Source organism: Choloepus didactylus, chromosome 23, assembly GCF_015220235.1.
Source record: "Choloepus didactylus isolate mChoDid1 chromosome 23, mChoDid1.pri, whole genome shotgun sequence".
NCBI lineage: Eukaryota > Metazoa > Chordata > Mammalia > Pilosa > Megalonychidae > Choloepus > Choloepus didactylus.
Window position 1 is genome coordinate 25,777,171 of NC_051329.1, and position 23,775 is coordinate 25,800,945.

The 23,775-nt window shown below is 42.0% G+C and overlaps 1 protein-coding gene and 2 pseudogenes across 5 annotated transcripts in view; all 3 read right to left on the reverse strand.

Moving 5' to 3' along the window:
- The window catches only part of TTC28 (tetratricopeptide repeat domain 28), an 836,277-nt gene that overhangs the window by 370,661 nt on the left and 441,841 nt on the right, over window positions 1-23,775 (reverse strand). The window lies entirely within an intron of this gene.
- On the reverse strand, window positions 6,990-7,466 carry LOC119519639 (annotated as a pseudogene).
- LOC119519638 lies at window positions 14,018-20,567 on the reverse strand (annotated as a pseudogene).

The window sequence follows — 23,775 nt, forward strand, 5'->3', positions numbered from 1 at the left end:
TGAGTGAGGAGATACAGATGAGAGACAGTTTGAAGATGGCCGTTGAAAGCAGACTCCTGCTCTGGAGAAGCTAAGAGAGGACAAATGCCCCAAGAGCAACTGAGAGTGACATTTTGAAGACGAGCTGTGGTCTAGAGAAGAATGTCCTGGGAAAAAGCCATTTTGAAATCAGAATTTGGAGCAGACGCCAGCCACATGCCTTCCCAGCTAACAGGTTTTCCGGATGCCATTGGCCATCCTCCAGTGAAGGTACCCGATTGTTGATGTGTTACCTTGGACATTTTATGGCCTTAAAACTGTAACTGTGTAACCAAATAAACCCCCTTTATAAAAGCCAATCCATTTATGGTGTTTTGCATTCCGCAGCATTAGCAAACCAGAACAGCAGGTGATCTCACTGCCCTCCCTCCTACGTGGGACATGACTCCCAGGGGTGTAAATCTCCCTGGCAACACAGGATATGACTCCCAGGGATGAATCTGGACCCAGCATCATGGGATTAGAACATCTTCTTGACCAAAAGGAGGATGTGAAATGAAACGAAATAAAGCTTCAGTGGCTGAGAGATTTCAAACGGAGTCGAGAGGTCACTCAGGTGGACATTCTTATGCACTATAGAAACAACACTTTTTAGGTTTTAATGTATTGGAATAGCTAGAAGTAAATACCTGAAACTATCAAACTCCAACCCAGTAGTCTTGACTCTTGAAGACGATTGTATAACAATGTAGCTTACAAGGGGTAACAGTGTGATTGCGAAAACCTTGCGGCTCACACTCCCTTTATCCACTGTATGGATGGATGAGTAGAAAAATGGAAACAAAAACTAAATGAAAAATAGGGTGGGATGGGGGGTTGATTTTGGTGTTCTTTTTTACTTTTAATTTTTATCCTTTATTCTGATTCTGATTCTTCCCGGTGTAAGGCAAATGTTCAAAAAAAAAAAAAATGTGTGGTGAATGCACAACTAAATGATGATACTGTGAACAGTTAATTGTACACCATAGATGATTGTATGGTATGTGAATATATCTCAATAAAACTGAATTTAATTAAAAAAATGCTTTTAAAAGTAGATGCTTTGGGCATCTCAATGAAAAGTGTGTGTGTGTACATGCACACACACACTGCAATAGTGCAAGTCCTTTGTGAAACAAAGAATAGATAAAAATGAAATAATGTGCTGTTATAAAACAAACATCAAAAACTACTGTGGAACAAAACAGTTACACAAATATATTCATATAAATGTGTTAGTTAAAGTAAAGTCAAAAATATTAAATCATGACATTATTAGATACAATGGGTAGAAATATGTATTTTTTTTAATTAGAGGAAAGGGAGCCCATTTCCCCCTTGACTCTAAATCCTAGTAGAGTAGCAAATGTGCAGGTACATTACCCTTTCCTGGAGCACTAAGGCAAGTAGCAGACAAAGAATGGATACCTACATCTATAAATAGAGGTACAATCGCAAACAATAATCATAAAAGCTACTATTCACTGAGTGCCTACTAATGTACCAGTACTCTTCCAGGTGCTTTACATTTATCCACTCATTCTTTTAATGAGTATTTGCATGATAGCTCTGTGCTAGGCACTGTGCAAATGAAAATTCAGGATAGGTGGAGATAAGACATGGTCCCTGCCTTCCTAAAGCTCATATCTAGTGCAAGAGACAGGCAGTAAACAAATATACAGACAAAAAATAAATTATGAAAGTGCAATAAAGAAACAACAGCTGTATTATAATAAATAATACCTGCAGAGGAAAGATGGCTTATTTTAAAGGATGTTCAGAAGTCAACCAAGGAAAGAGCACTCCAGGAATAAGCACACAGGCCTGAGATGAGAAAAAGCCTGACATGCTCATGAAATTCAAAGAAGGCCACTGTGCTGGGAAAGAGTAGCATGAGTTGAGTCATTTAGTTCCCATAACAAGCTTGGAAAGTAGGCATTATTACCCTCATTTTTAAAATGTGGATCCTGAATTCAGAAGGGTAAAGAAGCTTGTTCAAGTTGTAGAACTAGTGGGCAAGAATTCAATCTCAGGAAAGATGATGCCAAAACCCATGCTCTTTCACTTACAACATTTTGCCTCCCACTTTCTTCCTGCTGCCCAGTGACTCCCCCAGAAAAGACTCTCCTGCAAATCATATATATAGCTTAAAGAAAAATAAGTAAATCACAGAGACCTGATAAATAGGACTTGATGTCAACAAGTACAACTGATACATGCTATTTTTATGCCTGTGTACTTCCTGGGGTCTTATGCACTTCTAAATAGTCACATCTTACTCCTGACACATGTTCAGTAATTATATTATCATCCTCATCACATCGTTATAACCCCCTGATGCCAGGGCTTTCTTTCAATCACGAGCTAATCTAGTTTCCTATGAGACACAAAACGAAAATTACTTTCATTTTATTCATTGAATAACTAAGGTAAAGAGAGGTTAAAGTTCACAATGTCTTCCTCTTAGCACATTACAGTTATCCCAAATGTGCAGTTCTGTTGTGCACATCCTATTCACAGACGCTTTAATTCTGAAAGGGTCTATGCCAGGCACTCAGGTTTCCCATTTTCTTTCTTTGTTTTTGTTTTCTTGGGTAGATATTTATGTGACTGTCCTCCTAACTAAATGGACCAATCTGGGCATAAACCATTTTCTCATTTACTCTGCTTATAATAAGGAATGGTTTATTTCAGCACTGCAGATAACATCTCGAGGTCTCAGGAGGATGACAAATTGAAACAATCTCTTTCTTGCCTAACATTTCTTACCCAAGAGTCAAGTGATGATGTTAAGGAAAAAATCTCTCTTCTCCTGACAATTTGCACTCATTTTCTTAATAGCTCTGCTAAGATTCAATGAATTTCAGTTTGCTTAGAACCTACTTAGTGGCTGCCAACAGGTGCAGGAAGCTTTCATTCATCAATATAACAGTCCTATTGGTGATTCATTCCTATGAAATTACGGCAGAAATTCCCAAAAAGAAACAGCAGGGATGGGGCAAATGAATTCTCTTTCAAAAAAGCCATCAGAATAGCAGAGCAGTTCCTACATAACTAGAAACTTAATAAATTATTTTGATTAAGAAATGTTAAGAAATTTTATTCAGGTATAATGTCAATGTAGTTAACTATGAACTATTCTCTGGGATTACCTATATCTTATAAAATCATTTGAGAACAAGCACAACCACCAAATATAACTGTATAACACTATTATTAATAAAACCAGGTCTTGGTAATACCATATAAAGAGTAATATTCACAGACATTTGGTGTCTTCATTTGCTAAATACAGCTCCAGGTGTATGTACCTCTTTGACCAGTCAGTGTCCCTTGTACCACATAATTCAGGTGTGGTATTTGACAGGTAGCTTCTATGCAGCACTGATGATCACAAATTGCCTTCTGTCATTTAAACTCTCTTCCTATGAAATGTATACATTGAAATTTATTATTTTCTAGTATTTGTTGATGAGTTTTAAACTGCAGAATCAAAATGAGGTTAAAATATGGGAATGTATAAAACAGTGAATCTTGTGGTGGACAATGTCCATGATTAATTGTACAAATATTAGAGATCTCTTTCATGAACTAGAACAAATGTGTGACACTATAACTAGAAGTTAATAATAGAGGGGTATATAGGGAAAAAATATATGTATTGCAAACTATGTACTACAGTTAGTAGTATTTTAAAATTCTTTCATCAACAGTAACAAATGTACTATACCAATACTATGAGTCAATAATGCAGAGAGGGTGGTTAGGGGTATGAGAGCATTTGAGTTTTCTTTTTCGTCTTTCTTTTCTGGAGTAATGAAAATGCTCTAAAAAATTAAAAAAAAAATTGTGGTGATGGATGCACAGCTGTATGATGGTACCATGGGCAACTGATTTGAGCACTTTGAATCTTTGGATGATTGTATGGTAAACAATCTCAATAAAATTAAATTTAAAAATTATAAAATAAAATTAAAAATGATTTCATATTTTTAGTAAAATGCATCTTTGGCAATTTTTCTGTAACTGTTTCTCTGTAACTATAAAGAACTGAGTTCTCTACAAATGTATTCAGTGCTTTAGGTTTATAAGAAGATATAAGTAATCTCAGTTTTCAAAAAGCATTAATTAAAGAATTGTTTCAAAGCAACATACAAACAAGTACATGTAAAACTAAAATATGGATCTTCCCAAACATGCAAAGGAATTGTATTCTAAAAGTTTGTTTTCAAATTAGTTGTTTGGAAAGTATTAAGTATTCCTTCCATTAAAAAAATAAGCTGTAAAGATTGCTTATATTCTCCAGTCAGCTCACAATGATCTAGTTCATACAAAATGGCACTGAATTATAAACTAGCAATACTTCAGAAAGGAGAAGAAATGGAACTTATATTAATTAGTATGTGACAAGTACTTTCATACAAGTAATCTTATTTGATCTTAATAATCCTGCAAAATAGATTTTTATGTTTGTATCTCCAGTATGGATTTGACAGAGAGGAGATACCCAATGACTACTGAACGAATGAACAAAAAATTAACAGAAAGTGAGTTCCTTTCAGGCAGGGGTCATTTTTTAATTCACATCTGTACACATATTGTCTACCATAAATATGTAATTTCTCCATCAGTAAATATTTATTAACTAAAGAATTCCATGCCACCTGCACAATTTCTCTCACTCTTGTTTTTCCTAAATTTACAATTCTGTTTCCAAATTCATTCCTTTAACTCAATTTCTTTTCAAACTCTCCATTCCCTCTTTCTTCCTTTCCTTCAACACTGCATTAGAGAAACTAGATACTTGTTTATATCTTTTATGCGGCTGAGCATGCTTTCCAGCCAGGGCAGTTATGAATTTAACCTAGGAAGCTTTAACCATTACTGTTCTTGGATCACTGAGTTTGAAAAAGGTGCATTTGCCCCTTGGGGAGAAATTATCCAAATTAATATCAAGGAAGTGGATTTATTCTGTCTAGAGGAAATGCAAATAAATTCTGTTGCATCAACTTTCTGAAACTACACTTCTAAAGCAATTTAACCATGCATTTCAAGTTGTTTGAAAGGAGTGCAGGTTCACATTTGCAAATAAGTGTTCTCCTACAGACAAGTAACTTTGATTCTGCAACTTACCATTTCAAATGGTCTTAGAGATGAATATTCAGATCTCACATCAATTTTTTTTTTTTTTTTTTCCAGATTAGGGAATCAAATATATTAAGGATAACAGGAACCGGGTTTCTCACGGTTGTTAAATGTTGTTGAGTTACAAATATGGCAAAGGAGAAAGCTCAAATGAGCCCCATGGGATCAGAATTTAAAATATCAGTGTGGTCATGGTTTTCAATATACATGGAGATAAAAACAAATATATATGTAAATATACATATCATACACAAACACCAACAGCAATGAGCACATCTAGCATATCTTGGTTCTAGACATGTTTCTCTACTAAAGAGAACCAGAGTTCTTTGGACAAAATGCTGATTTGTGGGCAGAGGCAGGGAAAGCACAATGAGGGTGATATGTCTTATGCCACAAAGTAAGAAATTGTTTGTGGAATTATGAGGATGTAGTGAAAGGACACAGAAGCCATCCAGAATGGGCTTTTACTGGCCAAATCTGAAAAAATTTTGAGCATCAATTTACAAAAGTAATAGATTTTTTAACTCACTGACTAGAATAGGAATTTATGAGCTACACTGATAAAAATAAATTGAAACTTTGATGAGAAACAAGGTGGTATTTTGAAACTACCTTCTCACAAAATACTTACAGAAAGAGTAACTTTACAGTGTAGAAACCTGCAGACACCACCTTAATCAAGTAATTACGTATCAGAAATGGGTCAACTTGAAATTAATTCATAATAGAATGCAAAAAGAACACAGGATTAACTTTATAGCATTTCTTCCATATATGTATAACCTGATTCGAAGCATGACAACTCAAAATGAGGGATGTTCTACAAAACCAGCCTATAATCTTCAAAAGTGCTAAGGTCATGACAGTCAAGGGAAAAATGAAGTTGAATACTTTAAGTAGATTAAATACACCTAACATCTAAAGGCAAGGCTTGATGCTGACACAATACTTGATGGTAAAGAAGTCTGAAGCTTTGATGGTAGTAATATATCAATATCAACTTCCCGATTTTAATGATTGCACTGTAGCTATTTAAGAGAATGTCCTCCTTTACAGGAAATGCACATTATAGTACTTGGAGCTAATAAGGCATCACGTTGTCAATTTATTCACAAATGGTTCAAGAAGAAAAAAGTTCTGGGTACTTGGCAACTTTCTGTAAATCTGAAAGTTTAAATTTAAAAGTTTTGAACTATTTTTCAATTTCCTGACATAAAGTAATCTCTCAAAGAGTAATATTAATTAAGAAATTTTCTTTATCTTTGAAAATTAATTTGCTCAAAATACAATTGTGGATTGTTTCTTTCCTTTCTTGTCATTTTTTTCAGTAAAATAATTTCCTTGTGTGACCTAGTATGCTTAGACAAAGGGGTACACAATTCCTATTTAGAAAAGTTTATTCAACATTATTCCTGGATCACACTTATGGAAAGAAAAACTTAATTTTCCATGAAGGCACCCTGGCATCTCACATGAACTATACTCTAATGGGTTTTTTTGTATTAAAAATACAGATTAAATACAAAATTACTGAGTTTAAATAGGAACATATAAAACTTCATACTGAGCAAAAATTAATCCAAAAAAGGTTACCATATATCCACAGAATACTCCCCACAGTAGTTATGATGTTTCCTATATAAATCACATTTGAATGCAATTTTTAGAACCACATTTAACTATATTTTGCAATTCATTAATTGTAAGCATCCACATTTTTCTTCCACCACATAATGTTTCTTTGATTTGGGTTGCCAATATCTTCTAGGATCCATGGAATATAGGAAAAAAAAAAACAACACACACACACACACCAAAAAAAAACAAAAAACAAAAAAAAACAAAACAAAAAACAAAAAACAAAAAAAGTTATTTTTCAAGATTTGAGAAATCTGGTCCACCTTCAGTGTAGTTTCCTGAAATTTCTGCTTCACTGAAGTCAAAACCAGGATTTTCTTTCTGGAATCTCTCCAAGGTAAGTTTTCTCTGCATTTGGTCTTGCACCCAAGGATCAGCCGCATATTCAGATTCTAGAAGAGAAGTCCAACAGTTTGCTGCATCTCTCTTTGTCTTCGTAAGAACAATACGAACCATTTTTCTGTCCTCTTGAGGATCTCGCGGCCACCCACGGCCAGCGCCACATGACGGCTCTGCAGGCCGCACTGGATATCCTGGGCACGAGTGCCTGGAGGAACCTGAACTTCAATGAACACCTCCTCCAGGGTCTGATACCACTGGCCCCACGGCGTCCCGCACAGAACCACTCCACTCCGTTCCTCAAAAGGGGTAGACATACTCCACTTCCCTCCCGGCAGCCAATGCCTCACATCAATTTTTAATGTAATAAAAAGAATCCCAAAAGCTTAAAAATAGGTTCTACTTCATAATCTGCCATCCTGTCTGCCATCTTTGAGGATACATTCATTTTTAATAAGTTCTTTATTGTAGCTCCTAAGATACATTTTTAACCACTACAAGTTCAAAATTATGCACAAAGCCCCTACTTTATTTGATATCTTATGTAAAGATTTCTTGTTAATTATAAAATTGTGACCATAATTAAATAAAAATATAGAAGTGGTAAAAATACAAGAACTGAATTTTTTACATTAGAAATCCTCGAAAAAAAGTCAAATAATTTTCTTTAGCTCCCATATGAGAATATTTAATATCCTATACCAACCATGTTGATTATTGTCAAAATTATCCTGAATACTGATAGTGGCAAATATTAAACTACCAAATATTCTGTATTACTGATAAGTACTTTCAAAAGATATGGCTCAGCAACTTCAGTATATACACTTTGTGAAATAAGAGACAGCAGTACTTTTCAGAAAGAGCAACAAAATCTTCGTTCCCTTCAACACAATTGCTGCAAACCACTTCGACAAGACTAATTCTCTTAATGGCATAGTGATTAAGATAATAACAATCTATGGTAGTGAACGGGGAGTAACCATGGGCTCCTGCTAGCCTTGTTACTGATCAACTGTGTGAATTCCAATTACTTTCCCTCCCTGGGTCTCAGTGTCATCATTTCTAAAGTGAGGGGCATCTCTTAAGGTACTTTATAATTCTAACGTTCCAATATCCTGTTCTATGATATGCAATTTTCTGATAAAAGGAAAACTTTTCATGCAGTGTAGGATCTCAGAAATTTATCCAGCAATTCATGAATCAGGCAATATCTCATTCAGAAAGTAGAAGGGAGTGTAAATGGGGAAGCTCATAAAGGGTGAATACAGAAGTAAGAGGATATGGCTGACATTAAGTTCACATTTTACGTTGCAGGTGGGAGGGGAGGTATTACAAAGTGGGGAACACATAAACATTTATTAGTATGGTATGTTTGTCCATTTCGATAAACAATCACTTCTGGACTAAAACTAATTTATCACCAGGTATTGTTTATGTGCAGTTCTGTAAGATGTGCTTCATTTTCTCCAAACGCCGCTACAGGTCAATTGTTTTTGTCTTCTGGAAAAGTGCTTCTCAGAAAGGGATCCTTCCCAGCAACACCCAAAGTAGGCAGCTATTTTATTTTACTTAATACTTCTTTGCCTTCAATTATTTAGGGAGTGTCTATCTGCTGAGGCATACCAAATTTCTCCTTAAAAGCCTCCAAATGCACTTAGAGCCTTTTGATTACCATACCTGGTTTCATTTCAATGTTGACTTCTTTCAATTTCAAACATCTTTTTCTCAAAAAGGAAACCCAACAGAAGAGCCTTGAATAAAAAATCTGCCCCCACCATCCCCTCAAAGCAGGGCAAGCTTTTCCTTTTAACAAAAACACTTGTAATTGGCAAGAAGGATATGAGCAAGTCTATTTCTTTCCATGTGTTAATGAAATACCTATTGCCAAATGCAACTCTTCCCTTAATTCCAGACTAGCAAACACCATCTTCTGATGATGTAAAATGACAAACTACTAATTAGAAGAAACCTAATTTGAAGTCACAATTCTTATTAATTGGAAGTTACTACAGTAATTATTAACAAATCATATTATCATTAGACCAAAGAAAATGCCTAAATTGATTTATGTATACAGGAGCCTCTAATAAACAGGGTCCACAATCAAGGCCCTCTAAAAAATAAGCAGGGTAGAGAAAATAAATAAATTTTATAGATTTAATGAAAGCTCTGAAAAAAATGAAAATTTTAATTGCTCAGATGCCTTTTCCAGCATTAAATATACCGTGAAATATTGAAATTAAAATGTAGCTAGAAAGACAAAATATTTTAAAGTTTCTGAAGAGTACAACATGTAGTGTCTTCCAAAAGCCTTAAACAATCCCAATGATGACTAATTGCCCCTAGGAGCCGAGGATGCATCTATCTCAAAGGTCAAATGGATTTCAATTTCAACTGGCTTAATTAAGATGAATTGAACACAAACGCAACAGGAATTGTTGGCATTTGGAGACCAGTATATCAAACTATAGAAGAAGAAAAAATTTGCTCAGTCAATTGCAAAGTCACAATAATATAGAAATATAGAAAAATAATAATATTTTATTATTACAATATAGAATATTATGTTTCTCTTGGAATTTACCCAGACTTCCTGATTCTTTTCTTACAGTTGTTTGCATTTTTAAACTAGTTTAACTTATGTCACATAAGCCTTTTTGTTTTGTTTTGTTTTTAATATGGAACCCATACAATTCCCCCATTTCAAGGGTATAAATTCAGTGTTTTTCAGTACATTCATAGAATTACACGATCATTACCATGATCTAATTTCAGAATATCTTCATCACCCCAAAAAGAACCCTTGTACCCATTAGCACCTCCTCCTCCTCCCAGCCCCTAGAAACCACTAATCTTCAGTATGTCTCTACAATTTGCCTCTTCTGGATATTTTTAATAAATGGAATGATATGGTATGTGGTCTTTTGTGTTGTGATGGTTAGGTTCATGTGTCAACTTGGCCACGTGATGGTGCCCAGGTATCTGGTTAAGCAAGCACTGGCCTAACCATTACTGCAAGGACATCTGTGGCTGGCTAATAAACCAGAAGGCTGGTTTATTAAATCATCAGTCAATCGATTGCATCTGTGACTGTTAAATCAATGAAGGGAGTGTCTTCCACCATGAGGGAATTCAGTCAACTGGATTTAATCTAATCAATTAAAGACTTTTAAGGGAGAAGAGAGAACTTTCAATTCTTCCACCAGCCTCTCCTGGGAAGTTCATTGAAGACCTTCATCAGAGTTGCCAGCTCGCTGCTTGCCCTATGGAATTTGGACTCATGCATCCTGCCCTACAGAATTTGGACTCATGCATCTCCACAGTTGCGTGAGACACTTCTATAAATCTTATATTTACAGATATCTCCTGTTGGTTTTATTTCTCTAGAGAACCCTGACTAATACATTTGTCTAGCCTCTTTTCATGTATTTTGAGGGGTTCATCAATGTAGCATCTATCAGTACTTCCTTCCTTTTATGGCTGTATAATACTCCATTTGTAAGGATATATCACATTTGGTTTATCCATCATCAGGTGATGGACATTTGGCTTGCTTTGCTCCTGTTTTTAAAATAATTAATTTTAATTGTAGTAAGAAATATATGATGTCTTCAAGGTTCCTCATGTTGTAGCATGTTCCAGCACTTTGCTTCTTTTTACTGCTGAATAACATTCCCTCATATGGATATACTACATTTGTTTATCCATTCACCTGCTGCATTTGGGTTGCAGCCACCTTTGGGCTATTGTGAATAATGCTGCTAAGAACAATGGTGCACAAATACCTTTCCGAGTACCTGCTTTCAGTTCTCTGAGGTATATACCTAATAGTGCAATTGCTAGATCATATGGTAATTCTATGTTTAACTTTCTGAGGAACCACCAAACTATTTTCCACAGCAACAGAACCACTTAACCAACAACATACGAGGGTTCCTATTCTTCTGCATCCTTGCTAACACTTGTGTTCCGGTTTGCTAAAGCTGTCGTTACACAAAATACCAGAAATGGATTGGCTTCTACACAGGGGAATGTTACAAATTTATAGTTCTAAGGCCATAAGAGTATCCAGACTAAGCATCAACAAGAGAATACCTTCACTGAAGAAAGGCCAATGGTGTTCGGAACACCTCTGTCAGCTGGGGAGGCACATGGCTGGCATCTGCTCATCCTTTGCAACCAGGTTCTGGTTGCAAAATGGCTTTTTCCAAAATGTCTCTGGGCTTCTGTCTCTCTTAGTTTCCCTCTCCGTTCCTGTGCATCCTTGCTTGTTCTCCCAGGGCATTTCTCTCAAAGCATCTGGGGGTCCTTTTTTAGTTTCTCTGGGGCAAACTCTGAGCTTCATCTCTTAGCTTAGCATCTCCAAATGTCTTTCTGTCTCCATCTCCAAGCATCTGGGTCTGTGTTGGCTCTTAAGCTTCTCGTGGGGACAAACTCTGGTTTACATATCTTAGCTTCTCTCTCTTAAAGGACTCCAGTAAACTAATCAAGACCCACCCTGATTGGGTGAGGTACCTCTGTGGAAATGATCTAATCAAAAGATCTCACCTACAGTTGGGTGGGTCACGTCTCCATGGAAACAATCTAATCAAAAGGTCCCACATTACTCAAAAGACTAATAAGTCTGCCCCCACAAGATTGCATTAAAGAACATGGCTTTTCTGGGGGCATAATAGATTCAAGCAAGCACAACTTGTTATTTCATTTTCTTTTTGTTTTTAATAATAGCCATCCTAGTGGGTGGGAGGTAGTATCTCATTTTAATTTGCATTCAGTTAATAGCTAAAATGTTGAACATCTTTTTGTATACTTATTGGCCATTGTGTTCTTTATTTCTTCTTATAGCTTTGAGTTACTGTCTAGTGTCATTTTATTTCAGCCTGAAGGCTCCATTCAGAATTTCTCATAAGGAAGGTATTCTGGTAATGTCTTTTATCTTTTGTTTATCTGTAAATGTCTTTGTTACTCCTTCATTTTTTATGCTCTTCTAGGGTCTTCTTGATTTCCTTTGTCTCCCGTACTATGGTCTCATTATTCATCTTTAGTTCTTTGAGTAGCTGCTCTAGGTGCTGTGTCTCTTCTGATCTTTTGATTTGGGTGCTTGGGCTTGGGTTATCCATATCGTCTGGTTTTTTCATATGCTTTATAATTTTCTGTTGTTTTTGGCCTCGTGGCATTTGCTGAACTTGATAGGGTTCTTTTAGGATTTGTAGACCAATTGAAGTCCTTATCTCTAATTTATCAGATCTACAGCTTCGTGGAGTACACTTTCTCTAACTAACCAGCAGGTGGAGTCCACGAGCCACCTGTTCTCCACAAGCCAGTTCTCCCCTGCTTAGCCTTTTTGGTGAGTGGGGGAGTGAGTCTTGTGGGGTCCAATTGGTGTACCAAGCTTGCGTGTGTAGTTGGTGTTGCCTGCCCTGTATATGGGGCATGTTTCTGGGCAGTCAGGGAGGGGGGGGTAGCTCTAACAATCAAATCTCCCTGGTGATCCTAGAGTTTTAAGGCTGCTGCAATAGTCTAATCCTTCAGTTCAGTCCTGCCACAGTTTGTCTGCGACTGACCCACAAGTCCTTGGTATTGGCGTATGGCTCCTGAGACTTGCAAGTGGGCCCCTCTTCCAGGCCGTGCACCCCCTGGTCCTCTGTTGAGGGATGACTGTGCTATGTCACAGGTGAGTGCCGTCCCCCCAGGGCAGTTCTGGGCTGCTGGGCTGTGTAGGGAGGCTCCCAGTCTGCTCAAATGATGGCTGAATGGGGCTTTGTTAATTCACACTGCTCTACCTTCCCAACTCTGGGACAATCAGCTGAGGTTGCAGGGAAGGCTAATGTCCACGCCCAGTTTTGTGGTGTGTGCCTGTTATTTGAAGCACTTCCGTCACACTGGGTTGTCTGGGGCAGTTCTGGGCTATGGGGCTGGCGATGGGCAGGAGTGTTTCCTGTCCACCAGGATGATGGCTGTGAGCGGACACCCCCCTTTTCTTGGGATGTTGTGGTGTTTAGTGAATTTTCTCAGCCACTGGATTATTGCGTTTTGTCTCAGAGCTCTCCTAGTTCTGCTCTTGACTTGACCTGCCCAAATTGCAGGTCTTTGAAGCTTTCTGTATTGGGCTTCTTAGAGTAATTGTTTTAGAAAAAGAAAAAAGGATTAAAAAAAAAAAAAAAAAAAAAAAAGGGCCCTCCTCAGAGATCTAATGGGTTATTGAAATGCTAAGAGACAAAGCAACCAGGGCCATTAAGGAAAGGTCCACAGGGCAGAGAGATCAGCTTTTCTTCGGGATTTGCATATGCGCCTCAGGGCCTGAGCTCGGGCCTGGGCTCTGCCCTTCCCCCTTCTATGTTCACCAGAACTCCAAAAATCCTCTGCTTTTATTTTGGAGTTTTTCGTGTTGTTTTTTTTCTATGCCTGTCTCCTCTCTGCTGGGCTGGCTGCTCTCAGATTCTCTGGCGTCTGGTCTCCGTCTATCTATGGTTGGAGTTTGGATCAGCAGAATGAGTTTCCGATAAGGGCTGCCACTGCAGTTCTCCCTTCTCCTTCCCGGAGCTGACAGCCCCTCCTCCCACGGGACTGAGCCTGGCAGGGAGGGGCGCGGGTCCCCTGGCCGCAAAAACTTACAGATTTCGCTGATCTCAGCAGTTCCACGTTTTCATGAGTGTTGTATGAAGTATGCCCAAAGTCAGATTGCTCTGTGGTGTCCAGTCCACGCAGTTCCTGGCTTTCTACCTACTTTCCTGGAGGAGTAACTAAAACTGACTCCTTCATTTTTGAAAGATAATTTTGCTGGATATAGAACTCTTATTTTTCTATTATAATTTTTTTAATGACTGAACTACTATAAATACATAAGCAATGGTTCACACACACGGTACTTCTGCAGTGTTTCACCCCTCCCCATCAGGTGCAAGCTTCATCAAGGAGAGGAGTGGGCTCCCCCAACTCTGCTCGGGCATCAAGAGACAGAAGGGGCCATTACCACTGAGCACAAGTGGCAGCTGGAACAGGCATCCCAAGGGGGCTGGCAGCAGCAATCACTGGTGAGCCTGCCAGAAGTCCAAGGGGTTGGCACTGAAGAAATCCCTGACATCATATTGGTGCTGCTGATAGGCATACAGCCTCCATGCTAGCATGCTATATGAGCCTATCCAAGCCTGGTCCTTCACAACCATGTAGAAATAGGGGTGCTCTATGGCCTCTCTTGCAGTGAGCCACAACTGGTGGTCGTATCGCAGCAGTTTGTCCAGAAAATCCAAGGCCTCGGGGCTGACAAGGTGCTGGTTTTCACTGTGAACAAGTGTTTCCATAGCTTACGGGAGTGTCTGCCCAAGATATCATCGAAACATGGATCTAATTCAATGTTGTATTTGTCAATATAGCCATATAAATCTTCTGTCCTCAGAATCTTGGCTATCCTCACCAAATGATCATAATCGTTATGTTCATGGAAAAATGGCTCCTTCTGGAAGATGATGCTTGCTAGCATACAACCCAAGCTCCACATATTCAAACTTAAAATCACACATCTGATAGTCTACAAGTAGCTAAAGGACTATAAGAGGTATAAGTAGCTGAGGATCTTTGAAGTATCAGGAAGCAACTCAGACATTAAATTCTTGACCAGGATGGTAAAACTGAGCCAAACCCAAGTCTACTGTTACTTTCTGTGCTCATGATCAATCATGACATTATGGGGTTTCACATTTCTGTGCGTAATTCTCATGCTGTGACAAAAATCCAGGGCCTTCAGAATCTCATACATGTAAAATCAAATATCATAGTCTGTTAACATCTGGTACAATTGCTTGAGTCTGTGTTGTTTCTGTGTTCAAATACCAAGGCAAGGTGCGGGTAGCTGAGCTTGTGCCTCGACTTACCAGGCCTGGGCCAGGGGACCTGATATCACCCCCTGGGGAGGGTAGTAGGTACGGGCGTGAGTGCCCTCTGCAGCCCCCCCGAGCCTGAGGAGCGAGGTCAGGGCAGCTCCCTTTTCCTCACCCAAAATGCCACTGGCAGGGGAGGCTTGCCGGAGGAAACCGCCTTTCTCCCAACTGCCCTTTCCCCACTTCCTTATCTTACCCACATACTCCCTTGTGCCAAGGCCACTCCTGCCACCGCCAGTGCGCATGCACCGTGGCCAAAACAACCCCCGCCCGCTGCAATGGCTCCTGCGTCCTCTCAGAACCAATCCTAGCCCCTCTTCCTTCAATATTGCCATTTTAGGCTACTTCACCTCCTTTCCTGCCCTGCCCTTCTTACCAGCCTATATAACCTGTGATCACCCCTGAATAAAGTCTCTTTGGCGCATACTCCTACTGGATGAAGAGTGTCTTGTCCTTATCGCCGCCCTCCACACCTTGCACGCCTCTCGCCGAGGACCCGGCCACGTCCTCCGCCTCGCCCTCGCCTCCGGGAAAGAGCCCCCGCCGCCGGTACCCTTTAAGCAGCCCCGAGAGCTGAGGGCTCGGCTACCGGCCGCCCCTCCCCCTAGAAGCAGTAACCCCGACCGCAACTGGTGCCCCGTGTGAGGAACGTCTCCACACGACAGTTTGGCAGGTCGCCCGCTCGCCCGGACGCCTCTCCAGCTTCCCATTTCCTCGCCTGCAAGGTAAGGGCCGCCTCTCCTTCGCCGCTTCCAGAGCCGTGTGAGGTTCCTTGCTCCGAAGCCGCTCCTCCCTTCCCCCACGCTCTCTTCATCCAGTAGGAACTCTTCCCTTCCCCCACGCTCTCTTCGTCCTCTTGTATGCGCACTTCTATGACCCCCGTTCCTCCTAACACTCTCCCTCTTCCCCTCCATTACTTTGCTGTAGTTCTTTGTATCTTTATTTCCTCATTTGGTGCCGTGTGCCTCTTTGCAACCGCCCCCCCTGACTGCTCCCGTTGTCAAAGGGCACTGCTTTCTGCTCTCGCCGTCTCCTTCGGCCTTGCAGCCACAGTTTATCTCATTCTCTCTGCTCGGTAAACAACTCCTCCTCCTCCTCCCCGCCAGCCGGGCCGGCCCGGCTCGGGAACAACTCCCCCTCCTCTCCCCTCAGCTATGGGTAATCGTATATCTACATGTCAGGCACCTCAAGTTCGTGCTCTAGCGGGTCTCCTAGACACGCATCGCTGTAAAGTGTCCGTCCGGCAGCTGCAGATATACTGGAATCTCCTGCTGCCCTTTAACCCATGGCTCACCACTTGCCATCTTTGGGACCCTGTTACTTATGATCGCCTTATTGATCGAGTCACCAACGCCATGGAACATGAGAGCAAGCGCTTCCCTCCCGGCTTGCTCCCCACCTTAATAACCATCCGCTCCTGCCTTCAAGGCTCCCTCCCCCCTGATCGAGGCCCCGTTAAATCCAAGGAGGCACTATCAACCCAGCCAACAGATTCAGATAGCAATACTAATTCAAATCATGACTCGGACACGGAGTCCTTAGTCGAGCAGATTAACAACGCGCTCGAGGTGACTCCCAAAAAGCAAAATAACACTGCGCCACGCCAAGATGGCGAACTTCCTCCTTCTTCTTCCATCGAGGGGAGGAAGTGCTCCGGCGATGGCGTCGGCCCTAAGCTGGGCCGGAAACCGCATATGCTTTACCCCGCCCTTCCACAGGGCGGAGTTAGTCCGCCATCTTATGCCTTGGGCCCCGCCCTTTCACAGGGCGGGGCTGATCCACCATCTTGTGTCTTGGCCACGCCTACCGCGCCGCCATCTTGTGACGCTTGGGGCCTCCCACTCCCGCCTCCCCCTTCAGCGAGCTCCCCCTCGGAGCCGCTACCGGCAGCTGCCGCCGCTCCTCCCACCCTGCCGACTAACAACCCCTGGCTGCCTTCTACACCTCAAGGCAACCCTTGGGGCAACGCTCCCCCTACCCCCACTCCCGCGCCAAGCCCTCTGCAAGCGCGTCCTCCTTTCTCTCGTGCTTTTCGCTGTTTTCCTCTTAACCTTGCCCCCACCCCACAGAGGCCGCATGACTGGTATCCCATTGACTTAGATACTATCAAGCAGCTTCGCAGGGCCGTCAAGGAGGACGGGTTAGGTAGCCCATATGCTTCCCAAATACTACAGGATCTCGCCATGAACTATTGCCTCCCCCAAGACTGGGCCTCGCTTGCCCGTTCAATTTTTAACCCCGGTCAGTTTGTTGACTGGCGTGCTCACTTCCAGGCAGAAGCAGCTAAGCAAAGTGAGCAAGATGCAGCCATTGGAGTCTATCATCCCCCCGAAGCCTATTTGGGCACTGGAGCGTTTCTAAATGCGTCTGCTTATATTAATGCCCCTGCTGCCTTCTGGACTGTCCTCAGAGGCATCGCCTTACGCGCGTTTGCCAACTGCTCTACCTGTTGGCCTAATAAATTCACCAAGCTCTTCCAGGAGCCGAGTAAGCCTTTCGCCACCTTTGTCTCCAGAGTCGAAGAAACCTGCGCTCAAAAGGTAAGTGATCCCCAGGCCCAATATTACATGTGCCCATCCTCAAATCCTGGAAAATCGTACTGTAATTCCCCCAACGAGTACTACTGTGCATACTGGGGGTGTGAAACATTAGCCACTAATTGGAAGCCTCCTGTTCCTGATCGTTACCTTACCCTAAAGTGGACCCCTACAGGGTGCAAACTCCCTACTGTTAACTGGCTCGGCCAAGAAAGTAAGGGATCCTGCACACATCTTAATTTTACAGTGCAGCTCCCCACTAATCCCTCCTGGTTACTCGGTCAAACTTGGGGCTTCAGAATCTATGAGAAAGGAGCCGACCGAGAATCACTTATTCTAATAAAAAAGGAGGCTATAAGCCAACCATACCAAAATACTGCTTTAAAAACACCCTCTGGCATAGGTCCCAATAAAGTCATTAACCCCCTTTTTCCACAGCTCTCCACCCGCACCTTAGTTCCAACTAAACGCACTTCAACTACATCTCAAACCTCACCACCCCAGCTTCCTCTGCCCCCTTCTCGTTATTCCTCTCCCCTCCTCAGCCTCATCCAAGCGGCCTTCACCTCAGTGAACTCCTCCAACCCCAATTTTACCTCCTCCTGCTGGCTCTGCCTCTCCACCTCTTCCTCACTGTACGAGCCCGTTGCCTCCAACCTCTCCTTTTCAGAAAGCACAGAAGACAGCCCCTCGGAATGCAATTGGAATACCTCTGCCGTCCCCCTGACCTTTCATTCAGTCTCCTATACGGGAAAGTGCGTCCGCCCTCGCTCCAATAACTCTCCCGACCTCACTGCCTGTGCCAGCTACTCATCTCCCAGTAGCTCGGCAAAATTTCTCATTCCTCATAACTCCTCCCAATGGCTCTGCTCCTCTACAGGACTTACCCCCTGTCTCAGCACAAATATCATCAGCGAATATAAAGAAACTTGCCTCCTAATTGTCCTTATCCCTAGGGTCTTATATCATAGCGAAGAAGACTTCTTCCTCCGTCTGGAAAGAACTGCAGCTCCAGCCCCACTGCAAAAGCGAGAGCCCATCACCGTCCTCACAATTGCCTCCCTCCTAGGTCTTGCCGGCGCTGGCACCGGAATCGCTGCACTAGCCAGTCAAGGCTCCGCCCTAACTCACCTCAGGGCGGCTGTTGACGAGGACATTCGCCACCTACAAAACGCTATTTACCATCTAAAAAATTCTGTCAATTCCCTCTCTGAAGTCGTGCTCCAAAACCGCCGAGGTCTTGACCTTCTCCTCCTCAAAGAAGGAGGCCTCTGCGCCGCCCTAGGAGAAGAGTGCTATGTTTATGCCAATTCCACAGGTCTCGTCGAGGACAGCCTAAAAAGGGTCCGAGAGGGACTAGAAAAGCGTAAAAGAGATCGTGAAGCCACCAATTATTGGTCCAGTTTTTTCACTCTCATCCTCCCATACATCCTTCCTTTTCTTGGCCCCCTATTAATAATTATTCTAGCTCTCATCTTAGGACCCTGCCTCATCCGCAAAATTGTCCAGCTTGTAAGAAAACAAACAGATGCCCTTTTTTCCTCGTTCGTGCAAATCCAGTATCAGCGACTCGCCACCTCTGACGCCCCCCACTCCAAGATGACAGCCAACCCTCCGCGACCTCAACGCCACCGGTCAACCCGCCGACCGCGAGGCCCTTCTCAATCACCTGAACATCGCTCTCGCCTCGAGTTCCAGCTTCTCTGAACCCCTGAACTTTAAACCCCTCACCTTCGCCCAACCCGCTGCAGCGAAGCCCTTGTCGAGCGCCCGGGCACCACACCAACACTGAGCTCCAGCCTCGCTGAGCCACCGTCAACCCCTTTTTCCCTTCCCTGACCTCCCCCTTCCCTCACCCTTAGCGGGCCTCTCCGGTAAAGCCTCTTCCTCTAATTAGAAAAGAAAGGGGAATTGCGGGTAGCTGAGCTTGTGCCTCGACTTACCAGGCCTGGGCCAGGGGACCTGATATCACCCCCTGGGGAGGGTAGTAGGTACGGGCGTGAGTGCCCTCTGCAGCCCCCCCGAGCCTGAGGAGCGAGGTCAGGGCAGCTCCCTTTTCCTCACCCAAAATGCCACTGGCAGGGGAGGCTTGCCGGAGGAAACCGCCTTTCTCCCAACTGCCCTTTCCCCACTTCCTTATCTTACCCACATACTCCCTTGTGCCAAGGCCACTCCTGCCACCGCCAGTGCGCATGCACCGTGGCCAAAACAACCCCCGCCCGCTGCAATGGCTCCTGCGTCCTCTCAGAACCAATCCTAGCCCCTCTTCCTTCAATATTGCCATTTTAGGCTACTTCACCTCCTTTCCTGCCCTGCCCTTCTTACCAGCCTATATAACCTGTGATCACCCCTGAATAAAGCCTCTTTGGCGCATACTCCTACTGGATGAAGAGGGTTTTTGTCCTTATCGCCGCCCTCCACACCTTGCACGCCTCTCGCCGAGGACCCGGCCACGTCCTCCGCCTCGCCCTCGCCTCCGGGAAAGAGCCCCCGCCGCCGGTACCCTTTAAGCAGCCCCGAGAGCTGAGGGCTCGGCTACCGGCCGCCACTCCCCCTAGAAGCAGTAACCCCGACCGCAGCAAGGGATTCATGACACAGGGTCTTTTACAATGTCTGCCAGTGTAATGATATTGGGATCACCTCGCAAATTCTCCAAAATCTTTATTTCACCCTTGATTTTCATCTTCTTTACTGGCTTGAGAATTTTAACTATGACTTTTTCATTATTTGTGATGCTGATGTTATTTTTTCGTGATATTGATGCTATCAATGGCTTGGCACGGGTCCCAACATGTCAGACAGGTTGGCAGACAAAGTTGAACTTGCTGTTTGGAGATCTGGTAGTCACTGAGTTCAGAGACAGCTGGGGGTAAGACCTTGTTTCAGACCTGTTTCTTCAACAGATTTCTTCAGAAGTGTCAACATCATGAAAACGAAAGGAAAGACTGAGAAACTGTAACAGACTGGAGAAGACTAAGCAGACATGACAATTCAATACAATGTGGTATTCTGGATTGGATCCTTTGGTGGAAACGGCAGTGGCGGTGGCCGGTCTCCCCTCTCCTTACATAGATAATATGGTAGCAGCAGAGGAGGAGACATGTGGCTCAGCTGCCAGCCGCAAGGACCAGAACAAGGCTCTGTATACAGAACCCTTGGTTAACATTTTTCTTTTTCTTTAAGGACTAAATATGCCATCCCACTGTCTTCTGATCTCCATGGTTTGATGAGAAATTCACTGTTAATCTTATTGGGGATCCCTTGTGTATTAGTTAGGGTTCTCTAGGGAAACAGAATCAACAAGAGATATCTGTAAATATAAGATTTTATAAAAGTGTCTCACACAACTTTGGAGATGCATGAGTCTAAATTCCATAGGGCAGGATGCATGAGTCCAAATTCTATAGGACAGTCAGCGAACTGGTACCTCTGATAAAGGTGTTTGATGAACTCCTCAGGAAATGCTGGCTAGCCAAAGAAGAAGTAAAGGTTCTCTCTCTTATCTCTTAAAAGTCTTCAACTGATTGAATTAAATCCAGCTGACTGAATTCTCTTATTGAGGAAGACACGCCCTTCATTGATGTAATCAGCCACATGCAGTCAACTGACTGATGATTTAATAAACCAGCCTTCTGGTTTATTAACCAGCCACGAATGTCCTTGCAGTAACGATTAGGCCAGTGCTTGTTTGACCAGATACCTGGGCACCATCACCTGGCCAAGGTGACCATAACCTAACCCATCACACCTTGAATGTTGCATGTTGCTTCTCTCTTACTTTTTTCAAAATCCTCTTTGTCCTTGGATTTTGACAATTTTGTTATAATATGCCTCCTAGAATCTATCCTGCTTGGAGTTTGTTGAGCCTCATAGATGTGTAGATCCATGTCTTTCATCAGATTTGGTTAGTTTTTAGCCATTATTTGTTCAAATACTTTTTCTGCTTCTTTTTCTTTGTCCTTCTGGTACTTCAGTGATGCATATGTTGGCATGCTTGATGGTGTCCTACCAGTCCCTCAGGCTCTGTAAACTAATCAAGACCCATGCTGCTCCTCACACTGGATAATTTCAATTATCTTGCCTGACTGATCCTTTCTCCTTCCTGTTCAAATCTGCTGTTGAACCCATCTGTTCTAGTTTGCTAATGCTGCTGGAATGCAAAACACCAGAAATGGATTGGCTTTTATAAAGGGGGTTTATTTGCTTACACAGTTACAGTCTTAAGGCCATAAAGTGTCCAAGGTAACACATCAGCAATCGGGTACCTTCACTGGAGGATGGCCAATGGTATCCGGAAAATCTCTGTTAGCTGGGAAGGCACGTGGCTGGCATCTGCTCCAAAGTCCTGGTTTCAAAGTGGCTTTCTCCCAGGACATTCCTCTCTAGGCTGCAGTGCCTCAAAAATGTCACTCTTAGTTGCTCTTGGGGCGTTTATCCTCTCTTAGCTTCTCAGGAGCAAGAGTCTGCTTTCAATGGCCATCTTCAAACTGTCTCTCATTTGCAGCTACTCTCTCAGCTCCTGTGCATTCTTCCAAGTGTCCCTCTTGGCTGTGGCAAGCCCACTCCTTCTGTCTGAGCCTATACAGTGCTCCAGTAAACTAATCAAAACCCATGCTGAATGGGTGGGGCCACACCTTCATGGAAATTATCCAATCAGAGTTATCACCCACAGTTGGGTGGGGCACATTTCCATGGAAACAACCTAATCCAAACGTTCCAACTTAATCCCCACTAATATGTCTGCCTCCACAAGACTGCATCAAAGAACATGGCTTTTTCTGGGGGACATAATATAAACAAACCAGTACTTGGGTTTTTCATTTCAATTACTATACCTTACACCTCCAAAATTTCTGTTGGGTTCCTCTTTATAATTTCCATCTCTTTATTTTCTTCAGACAAAATTTTCCTAATTTCCTTTAGTTCTTTGTTTATGGATTCCTTTACCTCACTGAACATATTTAAGAAAGTTGATCTAAAGTCTTTGCCTAACAGTTCCAATGTATGAGCTTCCTCAAAGATAGTTTCTGACAAATTCTTTTTTTTTTCCTGTGAATGGGCTATATTTTCCTGTTTCTTTGTGTTTTGTAATTTTTTTTGTTGAGAACTGGACATTCTGAGTATTGTGTTGTTATAACTCTGGAAATCTGGTTCTCCCAATCCTCTGGGATTGCTAGATTTTTCTTTTGATGATGATGATGTCAAGGGCTGGAGCCATCAATCTGTGACTTTTCCAAACTACTTCTGCTCCCAAAAGGGAATGGAAAGAGAAAAAAGACTGCTTCTTTAAGACTCCTCTGCTGCTTTTGCTTGAAGGGGCATGGAACAATGGCTGCCCTCAAAGCCTGTCCCCCCACCCCACCCAGCCAGCCATCTAAAGTAGCTGATTAAAAGCAGTGATCAAAGATCAGACCATACACCCTCAGATTTTGGAGGACCAGGAACCCAGGCTACTTGCCACATGGCTGGGAGATGTGGAATGGTAGCCACTAAACAGATTCACTGATATTTACTATAATTTACCAGCCTCTTTGTCCAGACTACAGAGTTTCAAAATAGTTGATTCAGACAGTTCCTACCAATTCAAGTTATTTTGGTGGAGGGAATGATTCCTGGGGCTTCCTACTGCACCATCTTCCCACAATTGTCCTCTATAAGCCATTTTAATATTAGTAAATTTTGTTACGTATTTGTACTCTGGTTATAGTTAAGAACTGTAATAAAATGTAAACTATCTTTGGTTCATAAGATCTAAAACTCTTTTGTGTGCTGAATTTCTTAATTGCAATATATGGGTCTGGGTAACATATTAATATGTTTTTATAATCATAGAGCTAAAAAGTAATAAGACTTAAAAGTTATTTAACAGTTAGGTTTGAGATTTGGACTCAAATACTTTATAATAATATATTTATCACATTCAGTAATCAAAGAAACCTATTTCTCAACTGAAATATGAAATTGAATCTATTAAAAATGAAGTTTCTTTCAAAGACATTTAGACTATATTATTTTAAAGGTCAATGTTATTCTGATTAAAGAATATTTGTTCATTCTAGAAAATTTAGAAAAAATGTAAAAGCACAAGAAAAATAAAGTAAAATTCATCCTTTAATCCAATTACACAGATATCACTTTCATTTTAGTCTACACATTGCCAATATTTTTCTATTCAGACATAGATTATTTTACAAAAATCTGAAATTTCTCTAACC